The following is a 20,724-nucleotide window of genomic DNA, read 5'->3' as shown; positions in this document are numbered from 1 at the left end:
CTGTAATGCGTTTTAATAAGTATAGTGTAAGGTTATGGGCTTGCATCTTACTGTAGCATAAGATGCATAGGAATGTTGTGTGGGATATAAGTCATTATATATCGGCTGTTGATATGACAGGAAGGTTTCTCAGCAACAGACTGCAGGGCAAGAAATAGTTTGCAGTTGTCTACTAGTTTTATATTAATGGCCTGTCCTTAGGATAGGTCATCAATGTCTGATCGGCCAGGGTCCGACATTCCGCACCCCCGACGATCAGCTGTTTTTGGCGCCGGCAGCTGCAGGAGGCAGCCAGAAATGCTCAGGTCCGAAGGTGCGCCGTCTTCTGATAGTGGCTACGGCTGGTTACTGCAGACCCTACTCCTATTGATTTGGAGGTGCAGTACCTGGTCATTGCCACTGTAAGAAGGTGGTGCAGTTCTAGAACTGAGTATTTCCGGCCACCTGCTGCTTCTGGCGGCAGCACTAAGAACAGCTGATCGGCGGGGGTGCCATATGTCAGACACTGGCTGATCAGACATCAATGACCTATTCTAAGGATAGGCCATCAATGTTAAAATATTTGACAACTTCTCTAAATGTGGGATTAGCCCACAATGAGAGGAGTTATTTTTTTAGGGCAAGAAACAGTGGCATCCACCACTGTTGTCTTTTGTGGACTTCCAGGCCTTTTTGAGTTCCCAAGCTTACCAGTGAGCTCTTTTTTTGCAGAATGTACTAAACTGTTGATTTGGTCACTTCTAATACTTCTGATATCTCTCTGATGGATTTCTTGTTTTTTTCAGCTTAATGATGTTCTGTTTCTCTTTCATTGAGAGCTCCTTTGATCGCATGTTGTGGGTTCACAGCAACAGCTTCCAAATACAAATGCCACACCTGGAATCAGCTCCAGACCTTTTACCTGCTTAACTGATGATGGATTAATGAGGGTATAGCCCATGCAGCCCATTAAAGAACTTTTGTGATAACTGTCCAATGACATTTGGTCAATTGAAAGAGGTAGCTATAGATTAAAGAGCTGTAACTCCTAAACCCTTACTCCAATTAGGTTGTGAATCCCCCTCAAATTAAAGCTGAGTCTGCACTTTGACCCATATTGATTACATAACTGTATCTTGAATATGTTTTGGTAAATAAGTAAAATGCTAAAACTTATGTCACTGTCAAAATATTTCTGGACCTAACTGTATATTGGCGTACAGTAAGCTGTTTTGTATGTATACCATGAATGCCTTAATTCATAGCATTTTTTTCCTAAAATGGTGCAACATGCTTTCTTATGTTGTGTGCGGTTTCTCACCTTATCCTTATTGACTTTAATTGATCTGAGATAGAATTATGAAATTTGTAAGTTTGCACCAGGTCTGGGGAGCCAAGGAGGGTCTCAATTATCTCTTTATTACATATGATACAACTAATTATATTAACCCCATAGCTGAGAGCCCCAAGATTATGAATCGTGGTTTTTTTTTTGGCCCCCGATAATGTGATCGCCGGTATACACCGTATACCGACGTACACATAAAAAAAAAAAAAAAGGCAAATAATACTGATTTCTTTCTCATCGGACATGATCAAACATGTCCGATGAGAAAGAAATATAATCCTTTAGTGCCCCCAAAGCCCCCGGTACCGGAGAAACCAACCCCCACCCCCCCTCCCCCACCGGACATCCAAAATGGCGCCGCCGCGCGCCGAAAACTGCCGCCGCTGGCGGCTCTGCATTCATTTCCCTCCGATCTGAAATGATCAAACATTTCAGATCGGAGGGAAATGTCCTCCCCCTGACCCCTCCTCCGGTGCGCCGGAGATCTCTGGTCCCCGGAGCCCCCTCCGGTTCTCCAGAGCGCTCCCCCTCCCCCCTCCGGAGCATGCAGGATGTCGGCGTGCAGCGGCCGCATTCATCCTGCTCTTTCTGCCGCATGTGACACGTCACATGCGGCAGAAAGGTGTCCCCAGGTCCCGCTGTCACCCCCCGTCACTCCCCCCCCCCCCCCAGCCCCAGCCCCCGGTCTTACGTTACCTGGCGGCTGTTGCTGCTCCGTCCCCGCGATCACTCCCTCTGGAAAGCTGGCGGCGTATGCGCAGAAAGCGGCTGTCAGCTGGATCCCTGCAAGCAGGGATGCTGACGTCGCTGCTGCACAGGCTGCTCCACTGTGGACCGGGGGAGAGTGAGTGCAGTAATCTGCAGCCACACTCCTCACATGGAGTGACTGCTGTTCCAGAAAATGGGGGGTACGTTCTGTGAGCGTACCCCTCATATTCTGGAATGAGGTTACTGCAGGTCACTCTGCCCTAGGTTGGACCGGGGCAGTGTGAGTGCAGTATTCTCAGATTACTGCACCCACACTGCTCATGGAGAGCTTGCTCTTCCAGAAAATGGGGGATACGTTCCCTGAACGTGCCCCCCATATTCTAGAAGGTCCAGAGTCGCCGAGGGACCTCCAAAATGGATTACAGCGACCGAAATTTATTTATTTTCAATAAATTGGTAAAAGAGGAATGTTTCGGGGAGTTTTTTTTTCAAATAATTTTTTTGTCTTTATTTTTTTCTATTACTGACTGGGTTAGTGATGTCGGGTATCTGTTTAGATGCCGTGACATCACTAACCCCAGGGCTTGATGCCAGGTGACATTACAGCTGGTATCAACCCCGTATATTACCCCGTTTGCCACCGCACCAGGGCGCGGGATGAGCTGGAGCGAAGCGCCAGGATTGGCGCATCTAATGGATGCGCCACTTCTGGGGCGGCTGCGGCCTGCTATTTTTAGGCTGGGAAGAGTCCAATAACCATGGCTCTTCCCACCCTGAGAATACCAGACCCCAGCTGTCCGCTTCACCTTGGCTGGTGATCTAATTTGGGGGGGACCCCACGTTTGTTTTTTTTTAAAAAAAACGCCTGGGGAGCCCTCCAAATTGATCACCAGCCAAGGTGAAGCTGTCAGCTGTGGTTTGCAGGCTACAGCTGTCTGCTTTACCCTAGCTGGCTATCAAAAATAGGGGGGACCCCACGTCGTTTATTTTAATTATTAATTATTTGGGGGGCTAAATACAAGGCTAGGCACCCTTTAGTGCCACATGAAAGGCACTAAAGGGCGCCAGCTTAGAATATGCAGGGGGGTGGGATGTTATATATGTTTGACATCTATCCATTCATCCATTGTAGCATTTTACGCTGTGTGCCCACAATCAGGGTTTGCAGCGTTTTGGGCGCAGAGTGTTTTCCCTGCATCCATAGCGCTGCATTGTGCAGTAGAAGCACAGTGGAAGGATTTTTAGAAATCCTATGCCCACTGTGCTTCTTTTCTCCGCAGCATAAACCGACCTGTGGTGCAGCTTCCCGAGCCTCCGCATGTCAATTTATGCTGCGGAGACAAGAGTGTTGTCTGCAGGTAGCATAGAGCTCCACAGCAGCCTGAACCCAAATCGTGGGCATGGGCAGCTGCGTTCTCCCGTGGACAACACTCACATCTCTGCAGGAAGGCTGACACTGTGTACTAGACGCCGTGTCGCTGGATCATGGCCACATAGCCTAAAAGCGAGAAATTTGTTGCTACAGCAACATTTTTGTGAAGTACCTGTGGATTCAAAATGCTTACTATACTCCTGAATAAAATCCAGTTTCCAAAATGGGGTCACTTGTGGGGGGTTTCTGCTGTATAGGTACCCAAGGGGCCCTGCTAATGTGACATGGTGCCCGCAATTTATTTCAACTTTTCCAGAATTCAAATGGTGCTCCTTCCATTCCAAGCCCTCCCATTTATCCAAACAGAGGTTTTTGGCCACATGTGGGGTATCCCTGTGCTCATAAGACATTGGATAACAACCTGTGGGGTCCACGATTTGTTGTTGCCACTTGAAAAAGTAAGAAATATGATGCTAAAGCAACATTTTTGTGAAAAAAATGAAAATTTTCAATATGGCAACCTAAGCTTATCAAATTCTGTGAAGTACTCTTGAATTCAAACTGCTCAATATACACCTAGATAAAAGCCTTGAGGTGTCTTGTTTCCAGAATGGGGTCACTTGTTGGGGACCTCCACTGTTTAGGCACCTTAGGGGCTGTCCAAATGCAACATAGCGTCCGCTAATGATTCCAGCCAATTGTGCAGTCAAATGGCGCTCCTTCCCTTCCAAGCCCTGCTGTGCACCCAAACAGTTGATTTTCATCACACATAAGGTATCAGCATACTCAGGAGAAATTGCACAATAAATTTTATGCTAAATTTTTTCCTTTTACACTTGTAAAAAAAAAAGCTACCTGGTTGAAGTAACAATTTTGTGGTAAAAATGTATTATTTTTTTTTCACAGCTCAACATTATAAACTTCTGTGAAGCACCTGAGGGTTCAGGGTACTCACCAAACATCTAGATAAATTCCTTCAGGGGTCTATTTTCCAAAATGTGGCCACATGTTTAGGAGCTTCACTGTATAGACACCTCAGGGGCTCTCCTAATGCAACATAGCGTCCGCTATTGATTCCAGACAATTTTGCAGTCAAATGGCGCTCCTTCCGTTCTGAGCCCTGTCATGCGCCCAAACAGTTGATTTCCACCACATATAAGGTATCGCCAAACTCAGGAGAAATTGCACAATAAATTTCATGGTGATTTTTTTCCTGTTACCCTTGTGAAAAAAAAAGCTACCTGGTTGAAATAACAATTTTGTGGTAAAATTTTATTTATTTATTTTCATGGCTCAACGTTATAAAATTCTGTGACGCACCTGGGGGTTCAGGGTACTCACTAAACATCTAGATAAATTCCTTGAGGGGCCTAGTTTCCAAAATGGGGTCACTTGTGCGGGGTTTCTGCTGTTTAGGTACCTTAGGGGACCTCCAAATGCGACATGGTGCCCGCAATCTTTTTCAGCCAAATTTCCTTTCCAAAATTCAAATATTGCTCCTTTCGTTCCAAGCCCTCCCATTTGTCCAAACAAAGGTTTCAGACCACATGTGAGGTATCACCGCGCTCATAAGAAAGTGGGGAACAAGTTTTGTGGTCCATTTTGTTGTGTTATTTCTTCTAAAAGTGAATAAATTTGGGTTAGAGCAACATTTTTAGGTAAAATTTAATTTTTGCTTTTTTTCATTCCACATTGCTTTTGTTCATGTGAAGCACCTGAAGGGTTAATAAACTTCTTGAATGTGGTTTTGAGTACTTTGAGGGGTGCAGTTTTTAGAATGGTGTCACTTTTGGGTATTTTCTGTCATCTAGGCCTAATGAAGTCACTTCAAATGTGATGTGGTCCCTAAAAAAATGGTTTTGTAAATTTTGATGTAAAAATGAGAAATCGCTGATAAACTTTGAACTCTTCTAACTTCCTAACAAAAAAAAATTTTGCTTCCAAAATTGTGCTGATGTAAAGTAGACATGTGGGAAATGTTATTTATTAACTATTTTGTGTCACAGAAATCTCTGGTTTAACGGTATAAAAATTCAAAAGTTGAAAATTGCTAAATTTTCAAAATTTTTGCCAAAATTCAATTTTTTTCATAAATAAACGCAAAAAATATTGTCCTAAATTTGGTACTAAAATGAAGTCCAATATGTGATGAAAAAACAATCTCAAAATCACCAGGATCCGTTGAAGCGTTCCAGAGTTATAACCTCATGAAGTGACACTGGTCAGAATTGCAAAATTTGGTCTGGTCATTAAGGTGAAAATTAGCTCCGTCACTAAGGGGTTAAAGACCTGTGATAGTTGGGGGCCATGTTGGGGATTTTGCTTTGGAGTCCACAAGCTTCAAGTTACACCGCTAGATATGTCATGTAGTTTGTGCCAAACATGTGGCAGTTGGGCATATGCCTGTGGTCAATAGAGGCGTCCTACTCTTGTATTCTTGTATCATTGGTAGTGACGCAGTTACAGAGGAAGACTGAGGGGGCGCCCATAGAGAGGTCCATTGATTAGCTGCCAGAGAGGGGGTGAGGATAGAGAGACTTCTAATTAGTAAGGCCAAGGTTCAGTATTAGGTTGGTCAAGGAGAACCTAGAAACACAGAACATTTGGTCAACCTGCTTGTAAGGTACAGAAGGACTTCTGGGCCTTCCTAATGCAAAACATGAAAATTGCCCAAATTACTTGATAACTTTTTTTTTACTGCAGAATACAAAATGTTTTTAACGTCAAATACAGACGTCCGTGAAAGATGGTCCACTCCTTATATGGAAGAGCCACGGGTCTCCAGACCTTAACTCAACAACTTCATATATGTAGATGAATCTGTGTAGTTCGGTTTAGGAGACCCTTATCCAGTGTGTGCATTGCAGTCAGTACTTTGATAGTACTCCGTAGTAGTACGGAGATAGCTCAGAAGGAAAAAGACCACAAAGATAATCTCCTATAGTACAATGAGGTCCAGACCCAGTTGGTGAAGGGGCAGTATACACTTTTGATAGTGTCATGGGCCTGGATGTGTTGTTGTTAGTTGTGACCCCCACAGAGCCAATGTTGAATGTCCTCATTGACATATCACACTTGTTTTTCTTAGGCCGGACAATATATTTGGCGTTTATTTTTTCAGCACTGGAATGGTGCTTTAGTCCCCTGTACTCTTGTTCCGTCGGCTTCACTCTTTACCAACGCTGCTTCGATCCCACGGTGCTATCTTGTGACTGTAACTTCTAAGTGTCCAGAAATTAGAAGTTACGCAACAAGGTATCAATGCAAATCTATGGGAGCAAGAACGATGCTCTCATAGACCTATATTGAGTTGTGACCATGAAACACTGGACCTGCTGTCATGTCACAAATCGCAGGAGACCGACTGAAGTGACGCTGGAAAAAGATGAAGCCACCAGAAGCTGAGTAATTGACAGGGGTCAAAGGATAAAAAAAAATGCTTGAGTGGTGCTTTAATAAGGTGGATGGATGCGGTGCGAATGCTCTACTTGACTTTAGTAGTGACCTTCAGCATGTAGTTTTGATGGGACCTGTGACGTTCAGCGTGAATTGTGTATTGGTTTTATGTATTCATGTCCCAAGATTAGCATAACCTGTCTACTTTATTACAAAAATAGCATCACACTTGTCTATGGGTTATGTCTAGTGTTGCAGCTTAATCCCATAAATTTTAATATTGATGAGCTGCAATAACATAATCAACCCATGGACCGGTGTGGCGCCCGGCCGGGAAATAGCAATGTCCTTCTAATCCTGAAGAATCCCATTAAAGTCATTGGTCCTTTTATCTTAATTGATAAATTGGTGACATGATATTGTGGCACACACTGTTATAGTATTACCAGTTCAGTGCTAATCTCCTCCTTTGTTAATCCCAATCTTTGCATGTTGTACAGATAGTTCATTATGATCCATTCATACAATTAGCTACAGGTTATTATCGTGTATCCAAAGCCTCGCGGTTCCGGCCACATTGTGGTTCTTGTACAGGACTAACTATTGAGCAAGGCCTGATGGGGAGTTTCTTTGTGGCAGCCGGTTGTCACTGACAACAATCCATTGTACGGCTCTGGATCTACACTGCAGCCCAAATACATAGAAATACAGGCAGGCATCCTACGTGTTTCTCAATAGGAACGTATCGCCAGTCGCCCAGGATACCGGCCTCACAATGGGATTCATATTTTTTTTTTAACTCTTCCCTTGTCTGATAATAGTTTTACAGATTTATTTTTTCTTTTTGAAGCCCTGAAACTGTGACTTGCCAAGATTATATAGATAGTAGTGATGAGCGAGTACTAAAAAGCTCGGGTGCTCGAAGCTCGGGCCGAGCCTCCCAAGATACTCGTGTACTCGGCCCGAGCACCGAGCCCAATGTTATCCTATGGGAGACCCGAGTATTTTTGTGAAATGACCCCCCGGCAGCATGGAGAAACCCTAAAAATGTCACAAAAGTCTCAGAAGAGTGCTCAAATGACATGGCATCAGCATGGGGAAGACCCCTTGAAGCATTTATCACTCAAAAGTCACAGCTGTGAACAATTTTGTCCGAGTTTTACGCCATTTTTACGGACTCACCAGAAAACCTTCCAAAATGACACCAAAATGAATTTTCATGGCGGAAATGTTAAGGGCACATACTCAATAGTGAGATAGAGCTGGTGTATGTTACTTTTTGAGATTAATACATGAAAGATTTTACATGAAAACCTTGTGTGGCACTCCGATGTCCAAAACGCACGTTTTGTGCTTTTTACTAGCGATGTCGGTCATTTTTTTTTTTTTATTCTATCTCCCTCAGTCCGTCGGTCTGTCTCTCTCTGTCTTGTCTGTCCCCCTCTCACAGTCTGTCGGTCAGTTCCCCCCCCTCTCTCTTACTTACCGTTCCCCGATCACTGCCGCGGCGCTGCACAGCTGTTCAAACTCCGGTGGCTTTTCCTCTTTTGAAAAAGCCGGCCGCTCATTAATCAATCTCCTATTCCCTGCTGTCCTGCTTTTCGGCGCCTATGATTGGTTGCAGTGAGACACGCTCCCACACTGAGTGACAGCTGTCTCACTGCAACCAATCACAGCAGCCGGTGTGTGTATACTGTGCAGTGAAATAAATAATTAAATAATTAAAAAAAACGGCATGCGGTCCCCCCAATTTTAATACCAGCCAGATAAAGCCATACGGCTGAAGGCTGGTATTCTCAGGATGGGGAGCTCCACGTTATGGGGAGCCCCCCACCCTAACAATATCAGTCAGCAGCCGCCCAGAATTGCCGCATACATTAGATGCGACAGTTCTGGGGCTGTACCCGGCTCTTCCCGATTTACCCTGGTGCGTTGGCAAATCGGGGTAATAAGGAGTTAATGGCAGCCCATAGCTGCCACTAAATCCTAGATTAATCATGTCAGGCGTCTCCCCGAGATTCCTTCCATGATTAATCTGTAAATTACAGTTAAAAAACATACACACCCGAAAAATCCTTTATTAGAAATAAAAAACACTAACAAAGTCCCTCATTACCAATTTATTAACCCCGACAAACCCTCCATGTCCGGCGTACTCCACAGTCCTCCAGCGTCGCGTCCAGCTCTGCTGCATGGAAGTGACAGGAGCTGCAGAAGACACCGCCGCTCCGGTCACCTCCACGCAGCTAATGAGATGAGTAGCGCGATCAGCTGAGCTGTCACTGAGGTTACCTGGATCCAGCGGTGGATGCAGCGGTGGCCGCGGGTAACCTCAGTGACAGCTCAGCTGATCGCGCTACTCACCGCCGCTCCAGTCAGCTCCATGCACCAACTGAGGTGAGTAGAGCGATCAGCTGCTGTCACTGAGGTTAATCGCGGCACCGCTGGATCCAGCGGTGGCCGGGAGTTACCTGACTGACAGCAGCTGATCGCGCTATTCCCTTCATTAGCTGCGTGGAGGTGACCGGCGGCTTTTACTATTTTGAAAAAGCCGGCCGCTCATTAAACAATCTCCTATTCCCTGCTTTCCCCGCCCACCGGTGCCTATGATTGGTTGCAGTGAGACACGCCCCCACGCTGAGTGACAGGTGTCACACTGCACCCAATCACAGCAGCCGGTGGGCGTGTCTATACTGTGCAGTAAAATAAATTAATAAATAATTAAAAAAAAACGGCGAGCGGTCCCCCCCATTTTAATGCCAGCCAGATAAAGCCATACGGCTGAAGGCTGGTATTCTCAGGATGGGGAGCTCCACGTTATGGGGAGCCCCCCAGCCTAACAATATCAGTCAGCAGCCGCCCAGAATTGCCGCATACATTATATGCGACAGTTCTGGGGCTGTACCCGGCTCTTCCCGATTTGCCCTGGTGCTTTGGCAAATCGGGGTAATAAGGAGTTAATGGCAGCCCATAGCTGCCACTAAATCCTAGATTAATCATGTCAGGCGTCTATGAGACACCCTCCATGATTAATCTGTAAGTTACAGTAAATAAACACACACACCCGAAAAAATCCTTTATTAGAAATAAAAAACACACACACATTCCCTGGTTCACCACTTTAATCAGCCCCAAAAAGCCCTCCATGTCCGGCGTCATCCAGGATGTTCCAGCGTCGCATCCTGCGCTGCTGCATAGAGGTGACCGGAGCTGCAGAAGACACCGCCGCTCCGGTCACTTCCACGCAGCAAATGAGGTGAGTAGCGCGATCAGCTGAGCTGTCACTGAGGTTACCCGCCGTCACTGGATCCAGTGACAGCGGGTAACCTCAGTGACAGCTCAGCTGATCGCACGGCTGTCTTCATTAGCTGCGTGGAGGTGACCGGAGCGGCGGTGTCTTCTGCAGCTCCTGTCACTTCCATGCAGCAGAGCTGGACGCGACGCCGGAGTCCGTGGAGTACGCCGGACATGGAGGGTTTGTCGGGGTTAATAAATTGGTAATGAGGGACTTTGTTAGTGTTTTTTATTTCTAATAAAGGATTTTTCGGGTGTGTGTGTTTTTTAACTGTAATTTACAGATTAATCATGGAAGGAATCTCGGGGAGACGCCTGACATGATTAATCTAGGATTTAGTGGCAGCTATGGGCTGCCATTAACTCCTTATTACCCCGATTTGCCAACGCACCAGGGTAAATCGGGAAGAGCCGGGTACAGTCCCAGAACTGTCGCATATAATGTATGCGGCAATTCTGGGCAGCTGTTGGCTGATATTGTTAGGGTGGGGGGCTCCCCATAACGTGGAGCTCCCCATCCTGAGAATACCAGCCTTCAGCCGTATGGCTTTATCTGGCTGGTTTTAAAAATGGGGGGAACCGCACGCCGTTTTTTTTAATTATTTAATAAATAATTAAAATTAATAATTAAAATTAATAAATAATTAAAAAAAACGGCGTGCGGTTCCCCCCATTTTTAAAACCAGCCAGATAAAGCCATACGGCTGAAGGCTGGTATTCTCAGGATGGGGAGCTCCACGTTATGGGGAGCCCCCCACCCTAACAATATCAGCCAACAGCCGCCCAGAATTGCCGCATACATTATATGCGACAGTTCTGGGACTGTACCCGGCTCTTCCCGATTTGCCCTGGTGCGTTGGCAAATCGGGGTAATAAGGAGTTATTGGCAGCCCATAGCTGCCAATAAGTCCTAGATTAATCATGTCAGGCGTCTATGAGACACCCTCCATGATTAATCTGTAAGTTACAGTAAATAAACACACACACACCAGAAAAAATCCTTTATTAGAAATAAAAACACACACATATACCCTGGTTCACCACTTTAATCAGCCCGAAAAAGCCCTCCATGTCCGGCGTAATCCAGGATGATCCAGCGTCGCATCCAGCGCTGCTGCATGGAGGTGACCGGAGCCGCAGCACACACAGCCGCTCCGGTCACCTCCACACAGCAAATGAAGACAGCCGCGCGATCAGCTGCTGTCACTGAGGTTACCCGCGGCCACCGGTGGATGCAGCGGTGACAGCGGGTAACCTCAGTGACAGCAGCTGATCGCGCGGCTGTGTTCATTTGCTGTGTGGAGGTGACCGGAGCGGCGGTGTCTGCTGCGGCTCCGGTCACCTCCATGCAGCAGCGCTGGATGCGACGCTGGATCATCCTGGATTACGCCGGACAAGGAGGGCTTTTTCGGGCTGATTAAAGTGGTGAACCAGGGTATATGTGTGTGTTTTTTATTTCTAATAAAGGATTTTTTCTGGTGTGTGTGTGTGTTTATTTACTGTAACTTACAGATTAATCATGGAGGGTGTCTCATAGACGCATGACATGATTAATCTAGGACTTAGTGGCAGCTATGGGCTTCCAATAACTCCTTATTACCCCGATTTGCCAACGCACCAGGGTAAATCGGGAAGAGCCGGGTACAGCCCCAGAATTGTCGCATATAATGTATGCGGCAATTCTGGCCAGCTGCTGACTGATATTGTTAGGGTGGGGGGCTCCCCATAACGTGGGGCTTCCCATCCTGAGAATACCAGCCTTCAGCTGTATGGCTTTATCTGGCTGGTATTAAAATTGGGGGGAACCGCACGCCGTTTTTTTAATTATTTATTTATTTATTTTACTGCACAGTATAGACACGCCCACCGGCTGCTGTGATTGGGTGCAGTGTGACACCTGTCACTCAGCGTGGGGGCGTGTCTCACTGCAACCAATCATAGGCGCCTGTGGGCGTGGAAAGCAGGGAATATGAGATGGCTGTGTACAGAGCACAGCGCGCCGGCCGGTATAAAGGCTCGGTCACGCTGTGCAGGCCGGCCAATCACTGCAATTCCACAACTAACAGGGCTGTGGCATTGCAGTGGTCTGCCAGCCAATCCCTGCATGAGGGCTGGCTCTCAAAAGAGCGCCAACATGCAGGGATGAAGACCACGAGTAAAGCACGAGTATTGCAAAATTACTCGGTACCCGCCGAGCAGCCCGAGTACAGTGATACTCGTGCGAGTACCGAGTAGTTACAAGCATGCTCGCTCATCACTAATAGATAGCTATGGGGGAGCACATTGGGGAGTGGGGCACCTGGGGGTACAGGTTGCTTCATCCTGAGGTAAAAGGGCCGTGCATAGTTCTAATTCTCAAGACTGTTCACCTTTACATTTACCATCCATCTTGGACTAGAGAAACAGCCTATGACCTACCTAATGGTTACGGCATCGTGGCCCCCATTTTCTCAACTCTGAGTATAAGGTTGCAAAAATATGGTGAATTTTATGTATTCATTACAACACTAAGGGGCACTTTGCACACTACGACATCGCAAGCCGATGCTTGCGATGCCGAGCGCGATAGTCCCCGCCCCCTTCGCAGCTGCGATATCATGGTGATAGCTAGCGTAGCGAACATTAACGCTACGGCAGCTTCACACGCACTTACCTGCCCTGCAACGTCGCTCTGGCCGGCGAACCGCCTCCTTATTAAGGGGGCGGGTCGTGCGGCGTCATAGCGACGTCACACGGCAGGCGGCCAATAGAAGCGGAGGGGCGGAGATGAGCGGGACATAAACATCCCACCCACCTCCGCATAGCTGGCGTGAGCCGCAGGACGAAGGTAGGAGATGTTCCTCGCTCCTGCTGCTTCACACACAGCAATGTGTGATGCCGCTGGAACGAGGAACAATATCGTAACATTGGTCATTTCCAAATTATGGAAATGACCGACGCTACACCGATGATACGATTACGACGATTTTGCGCTCGTTAATCGTATCAAAAAGGCTTTACACACTACGATATCGCCTGCGACACCGGATGTGCGTCACTTTCAATTTGACCCAACCGACATCGCACCTGCGATGTCGTAGTGTGCAAAGTGCCCCTAAGGCCATGTGCACACGTTGAGTATTTCGTGAGGTTTTTTACCGCAGTATTTGTAGCCAAAACAAGGAGTGGGGGAAAAATACAGAAGTGGTGCCCGTGATTCTATTATACTTTTCCTCTGATTGCGCCACTCTGGGTTTTGGCTACAAATACTGAGGTAAAAGAGTCACCTAACACTCAATATGTGTACATGGCCTAAGTATGTTTACATATTGCATTTTTTCCAAATAACACAATCTAGCATCTACAGAGGCCAGGCAGGCAGACAAGCTGGAATAGAGAGCAAAACCCAACCCACATATTAGCTATTCGGCAGCTGCTGCCAATCAAAAAGCTGTACATTTCTGTAACTTTACTTGCCTGTATTTCAAAAACTATACAACCAATCTCACAACTAACGGTATGTATAGAATCTGCATGATAGTGCCAGTATAGCACTGGCTTTAGTTTATATAGGAAAATCCTGGTGATTGGTGTGCTTTAAGTGAAGAACAAGAGTGTGGACGAGCTTTCTGAAGTTTCACAGCTTTTGCTAGTACTGTAAGAAGCAGCTTTTAATTTACATTAAAAGACCTGGAATACAAAGGCTGCAAAAAGGCAACGTGTGAACATAGTTTACCAGTGGTTTATAGAGACATGAGAGTCAATATTCACAGATGAGAAGTATATTAGTACAGTAGGGTGAGAGCGTACTAAAGTGGACTGGAGTATAATCTCCATATGACTGAACACTTTACCACCCTCCTGGTGGTCTTGTTCTTCACGGGGCCGTTATTACATCTTGTGAACCAATTCTCCATCCTGGATAGGGGAGATAACAGCAGATCTGTCCTAATCAAAAATAGGAATCATTAGCACCATTCCTATCTTGTGACCTGTATCGGGTGTGACTTCATTTACTAACTCCATGTTTATTGATTGATTTTGTTTAGCAATCTTGATACAATGGAGAAAAAATTCCCATCTATAGAAATGTGACTCAGCTCAAGAGTGTCCATAAAGAAGCGATTGTTACATGAAATGTCAAACTGCAGACCGGTTAGCATAGTGTGCCAGGTAATCACCCAATATGGATAGCATGCAAGTGCTGTATGATTTTTTTCACAGACACATAGACTTGCATTGGCGAGTTTGATCTGACACTTAGGGGTACTTTGCACGTTTGCTACTGCGATCTCGTTAGGGTCAAATTGAAAGTGACGCACATCCGGCGCCGGTAACGACGTCGCAACGTGTAAAGCCTAGAAGCACCGATAAACGATCGCAAAAGCGTCGTAAATCGGTGATCTGTGTAGTGTCGGTCATTTACATAATTTCGCTGCAGCGACAGGTACGATGTTGTTCCTTGTTCCTGCGGCAGCACACATCGCTGTGTATGAAGCCGCAGGAGCGAGGAACATCTCCTTACCTGCATCCCGCCTGCAATGAGGAAGGAAGTAGGTGGGCGGGATGTTTACGTCCCGCTCATCTCCGCCCCTCCGCTTCTATTGGCTGCCTGCCGTGTGACGTCGCTATGACGCCGCACGACCCGCTCCCTTAGGAAGGAGGCGGGTCGCCGGCCAGACCGATGTCGCAGGGCAGGTAAGTCCATGTGAAGCTGCTGTAGCGATAATGTTCACTATGGCAGCTATCACAAGATATCGCATCTGCGACAGGGGCGGGGACTATCGCTCTCGGCATCGCTACAATCGGCTAGCGATGTCGCAGCGTGCAAAGTACTCCTTAGATCAACATAGGACAAGTCTCAGTGCTTTTGTCCACTTGGTCCAAGGAAATTAATCAGATGTGAACTACCCCATGGGCTATGATAGGTAAGGGTGCTATCTGGGCTCGTTTGCATGTCAATTTTTGTCGTACGAGTGTTTGTTTTTTTTTTATGTGAAGCCCCACAAGTGCAGTGTCGGTGCATTACCTTCAGGGACTCCACTCGGCTGGATCTTGTCACAGGTAGGAGATCTTCTTCTTGTCGTGACGCCACTCTCAGTATTGCGGTCAGTGGGGACCGCCACTGCAGGTTAAGGGATGCCTGGGGCTGATGGTGGGTGCAGCCAGTTGTAGTAGCCTCCTGAGAGTGAGGCAAGCCCCAGGGCCCTGTGTAGATGTGTAGAACTACAAGGCGCAGAATGACTCAACACAGGCAGGATGTCTTTCAAGGTTTTTACTCACAGTTGATGGCAGGGTGAGTGACCCGGGCGTAGCTGGGATGAACCAAGTGGGAACCAGGTGTCCTTCAGGCTGACTTGTGAGGGTGACTACTAACTCGCCTTCCTTAGCCCTTGGTGGTTTGGGGTAACCCCGACTTTGAGTCCCTATGGGGGTCACCCAGGGAAGATGCTGAAGCCTCTCTCCCCTTCGTTTGCCGTGTGCTTGTCGCCTGGGCCAGATCACTCCAGCTTCTTGCCTCCTGTGACCTATGGGCCCTAACTGTGGCTACGTGGCTGCGGCTTTGGTGGTGTTGTGGCGTGGGCTTTGAGAGCCCCACACCGGCAGGTTTAGCAAAAGAAAGCTGGATCTATCTCCGCTTCGGGATCTGCCGCCCGTTTGGGCCTGGTACTCTCTAGCAGTCTCCTTACTTCCCACTCCGTGCTCTTCTCTCTAGCTGAGATGGGTTTCGGGTAGCACTCCTAGGTGACCGTTCTCCCCCGTCGGTAGCCACTGCGCGGACGCTGTAAGACTACAGCAGCCCAGGGGAAGGGGTCAGCTCTCCTCGGAGCTCCCTGGACTCTGCTCTGAACCGGCTCACATCTGGGACCTTCACTGCTGCTCCTGTCTGAGCTTCACTTTCCTGCTCCTCACTCCTCCACACTCTGCTGCAGACCCTTGACTGTTTACTCCTCCTTCTCTTTTCCCTTTTGTGCCTGCCTACGCCACCTAGCAACCAGACTCTCTTACCACACCCCTTGAGAGGAGATGGAGGCTTTTGGCCCCCTCCACTATTCCAGTGAAGGTGAAGGCTTTTCCCCCTCCTGGGATCCCCAGGGGTCCTCTCATGGGTACATGTGTGAGACCTGATCACTATGCGCCTGTGTTCCACACCCCAGTCAGCCTTCTGGATTACCTGTATTGTACTGTCCCCAGCATGGGTGCAGTACTCAGTGGTGCCTGACCAGGTCAGGGGCGCCACATTTACAAAGTATGATATAGTTGGGATGTTTATTGGTTCTGTGGTTGGTGGTGATGAGCTTTTCAATAGCCTGGAGAGTGTGACCCATGTCAGGAGAACTTAGGAGGAAGAGTGTGTTTGAAGGAGGGGGGCGCCGAGCCGATCAGGCGCCACACTCCACTATCAAGGAGACACTGTGTACGGATGTGACTTCTGGTGGGGTGCATAATACTTACTGAATTCTTCATGCCAGTGTCCATCACTCTGCTGGCATTCATGGTCGTAGACAGATAGTAACAAACGCAACACCAGAGTTTGCTTAGCCAACCAGAATTGTTCACATTTATTCTTCACATCGTTATGACAGACATAGCCATCCTTTCCTTCTTTCCTTCCAGTGTGGGGTACTGCTCCTTGACCTGCTTCCCGCTATCTTGGATCTCATCCTCAAGCACCACGGGGTCTGTGCCTCCTTCCCCCATCTCTGTTCACCTTTGTCCGATTATGGGCCCCCGACGGCTCTCTAGCTGGGCGACTCGCTAAGCCAGTTGGGGTGAGCCATAGGCTCCAGACCTCTCCAGGTTACCTCGGGGTTCCCTGACTATCCCTCACACTGAGACCACCCTTGAACCCTATTCCCTACTGGTCCCATCTCGAGACTTCCCTTCTGTCCTCTTTCCCGCTATCTGCCACTCCTCCCTTCCACTACCTTAACCTGTCTTATCTAACATCTAATCTGAAGACAACTGGCCGCTAGACGGCAGCTATTAAAAAAAAAAACATATATGTGCCACCCCTGCAGCAGATCGAACCGCTCGGATCCATGTGGTGACTTGTGGCTCGAGGGTCTACGGACCAGGGGACTTGGGGCCACTTCTAAATGTAAAAAGGGGAGTTATTTACAGGGGAGTTATAGTTCGTTATGCCACTCATGGTGTACGGTAATGAAGGGATACCGCCGCTGACGATGGGAGTACCCGGGGTGATGGAATGGGGCAGCAAAGTGTCGTTGCCCTCCACGAGTAGGGGAAGGCCCTAGGACTCTGTGAGAAGCCTGTGGGATGCAGGGACCACTCAGGGACTCACTCAGTCAATAAGCAGACGCTGACAACCGGGTAAACCAAATCTCGGGGTATCATTGCTGCTTGAGGGGAGCTTGTCCAGGTCCCACCCCCTACAGTGTTGCCTGGTGATCCGTGACCTGCCTCCTGGCACTAAGTTTAACTTCAATGTAGTGACCCAGTAGTCTGAAACTTTCCGGGCCCTGCTGCCCACTGTGGCTAAGTGTGGGAGCCTGCTCTCATGGCTCACGCTTGGGATTTTTCTGGTCCGCTTGTTTGGAAGGCCCTATCCCCCTTGTTGCGCTACTGCCCCAATTCTGGAGTGGGTGGGAACAGGTCATAAAGGCTCTGTTCTCCTCAGGTTTATTGCTGGGTTGCCTGAAGCTTCTCCCCGATCTAGGGTCCATGTACCCCGCCGTGCCTTCAGTTCCGGACCGGTGACAGTGCCAGGCTACTGACCGTCCTCCTTGACAGATCCAGGCACCTAGCCGCAATCCCCTGCAACCGGGGGTCAGAGTCCTCTAGGTGCAGACTTCCGTCTGCAACCTAGACAGCTTCTCTTGGGAGCCACCACTCCCAACCTCCTCTCACCGACCAACTCTCTAACTCACTCCTCACTTACTGACTACACTCTTCACCTCCCCTCCCTGACCCCCCAGGTGGGCGACTCTATTCCACTCAAGCCGTCCACTGGTGTGCTTGGTGGGTGTGGTGCAGTGTGTATCTAAGATTTGATTTGCTGTTGGAGGCAACACTGTCAGATAGGGACCCAGAACCATGAGGGACTTGGAATACTGCTCGGAAGGGCAATTTGTGCAGTACCCTGTGACGACCTGATAGTCCAGGGGCGTTACATATACATCTTATAATATTCAATAGTCTACAAAACATGGTACATATAACTGTTGGGGCGCAGCCCCACCTACTACATGTCTCCCAGACAAATTGTGCCCTGAATCATCTGTTATGAGTGTAACTGGGCAAGAATATAGACTGTCTCAGTTGTAATATAACCACCTGGGTTGCCCACTGTCTAGAAATTCCAGTACAGTCCATAAAAATTGGGCACTTTTTTGCCCTGTTCCTTAAAACAATTGAAGGCATCTGTAATGTCTTTTTAAGCTGAAAAAACATACACAGATTATTTGGGCTGTAACTGCCATAATTTTACAGTTTACAGTGAATGCAGCTGATGTTCTCATATCAGAATTATGGATTGTAGGCATGGATCACATAATCCTAATGATTTATTGTTTTTCCAATGTGTCCATAAAAAAACATTGTCTGTGATTTTTTGATAAGCTGTCCAGATAAGCTTTGATAAGCTGTCTACCCTACCCGGCTATGCTACTTCTGTGGGATCACTCCTCGAGTCGATTTGCCCAGTATTAGTGACCATCAGTCAACTGACTCACGACTGTCCGCATTAGCCTTCTTTGATGGGGGGTGCTTTCTGGTCCTTCAATTCGCCTCCAAGGAGCTTTAAGCTACAATTCGGTCCCGGTCACCTTTGCTTCCTCTTGCCCGTTACTTATGCCTTGGTGACTTTCCATGCCACACTAACTCATCACACTCAAATCTACTTCTAACTCTAAAGGCCGCTTTACACGCTACGATTATCTGACGATCTCTTAAACAATGTGACACGCCCAGATCGTTGTTACGTTTTGCCGAGGTCGCACATAGGTAGTTTATTAGCGGTCACACGTAACGATCTCAAAAACGACGCAACATTGTTCAGCGATATATTGTTTGACCAAGGCGGTCTTTTGAATGTTGTTCATCGTTGGCAGGGTGTCAAACGTACCAATATGTCTGCTTCGATCCAAACGACGAACAATATTTTGAAACTGAACGATGTGTCAACAATCAACGATTTTCAACCTATTTGCGATCATTTGGAGTCGCTCGTAGGTGTCACACGCAACGACGTCGCTAACGATGCTGGATGTGCGTCACGGAAACCGTGACCCTGACGACATATCGTCAGATAAATCGTAGTGTGTAACGCCAGCTTAAGTCTTAACTACATAAAATCAACAAATATCCAACATTATATTCCCTTCACAGTGGGCCAGCTTCTCACGTTAACCCTCTCAGCCCTGTCACTATACCTGAGGCTTAAGCTTCCCCTTCCAACTAGGGAAACCAGCACTGTGCCCATAGACACATACACAGGGAACGTAAACATCTTACCGTAGAAAAACACATTATACACTCTGATAAAGTACTGACGTCTTCAGGGGGTTGCAAGTCATAGGTCACTCTCCTACACATTTACAAAAGTGGTACCAAGTGATTGCATAGTTATAACTATGCAACAAAAACAGATGTTGTTCACCCTCCCCGCTGCTTCGGTCTTGGTTTATTGGCTGCATTGGTGATGTCACGACTGTAACGCAAATTATGGCTGCAATCAATCACTGAAGTCAGCGGCTCTGCTGATGTAGACGGCATGAGCAGCGATAAAGACCTGCGCTGGACCCTGGGAGGGTGAGTACCATCTGTGTTTGTTGTTTTTAAAGCTTAGCAATCGTTTGAGCACCACCTTTGTGAAAGTGGAAAACCTCCTTAACCATGCCCTGTCCATGACCATCATTACAATAAGTACAAGCTATGAGCCAGGGGGCCACGTGTGTTACAGAATTGTAGTCAGTTCCTAAGGTCGGGTCATGTTGGTAATTGTTCTATGTTGAGAGAATAATAGAATAAAGGCCGCTTTACATGCTACGACATCGCTAGCAATTGCTAGCGATGTCGAGCGCTAAAGCACCTGCCCCATCGTACATGCGATATCGTGTGATCGTTGCTGTAGCGAACATTATCGCTACGGCAGCGTCACACGCACATACCGGCTCTGTGACGTCGCTGTGACCGGCGAACTGCCTCCTTTCTAAGGGGGCGGTTCATTCAGCGTCACAGCGACGTCACAGCAGCGTCACTGAACTGCCGCCCAATAGAAGCGGAGGGGCGGAGATGAGCGGGACGTAACATCCCGCCCACCTTCTTCCTTCCGCATTGCGGGCGGCCGCAGGTAAGGTGAGGTTCCTTATTCCTGTGGCGTCACACATAGCGATGTGTGCTGCCGCAGGAGCGATGAACTACTTCGTACACCGAGCAGCAGCGATATTCGAGAATAGGGGGGCATGTCACCGATGAGCGATTTTGACCGTTTTTGCGACGATTCAAAATCGCTTATAGGTGTCACACGCAAAGACAGCGGCCGGATGTGCCTCACAAATTCCGTGACCCCAACGAGATTGCTTGAGCGATGTCGCAGCGTGTAAAGAGGCCTTAAGTGTGATCATGTTGGGAGTTGTAGTGTATAGAAGTATCAGAGACCACTGGATTTTGAAGCTCACCGGGG

General features: G+C 47.6%; 1 long non-coding RNA gene across 1 annotated transcript in view; it reads left to right on the top strand.

Annotated features, from left to right (window-relative positions):
• LOC142311740 (uncharacterized) overlaps positions 1-20,724 on the top strand; it is a 441,604-nt gene that overhangs the window by 8,113 nt on the left and 412,767 nt on the right. The gene's annotated exons all lie outside the window — the stretch shown is intronic.

This window comes from Anomaloglossus baeobatrachus, chromosome 5 (genome assembly GCF_048569485.1).
Source record: "Anomaloglossus baeobatrachus isolate aAnoBae1 chromosome 5, aAnoBae1.hap1, whole genome shotgun sequence".
NCBI classification, from domain to species: domain Eukaryota; kingdom Metazoa; phylum Chordata; class Amphibia; order Anura; family Aromobatidae; genus Anomaloglossus; species Anomaloglossus baeobatrachus.
The sequence above is the reverse complement of the archived record's forward strand: the minus strand, read 5'-3'. Positions and strand labels throughout refer to the sequence as shown.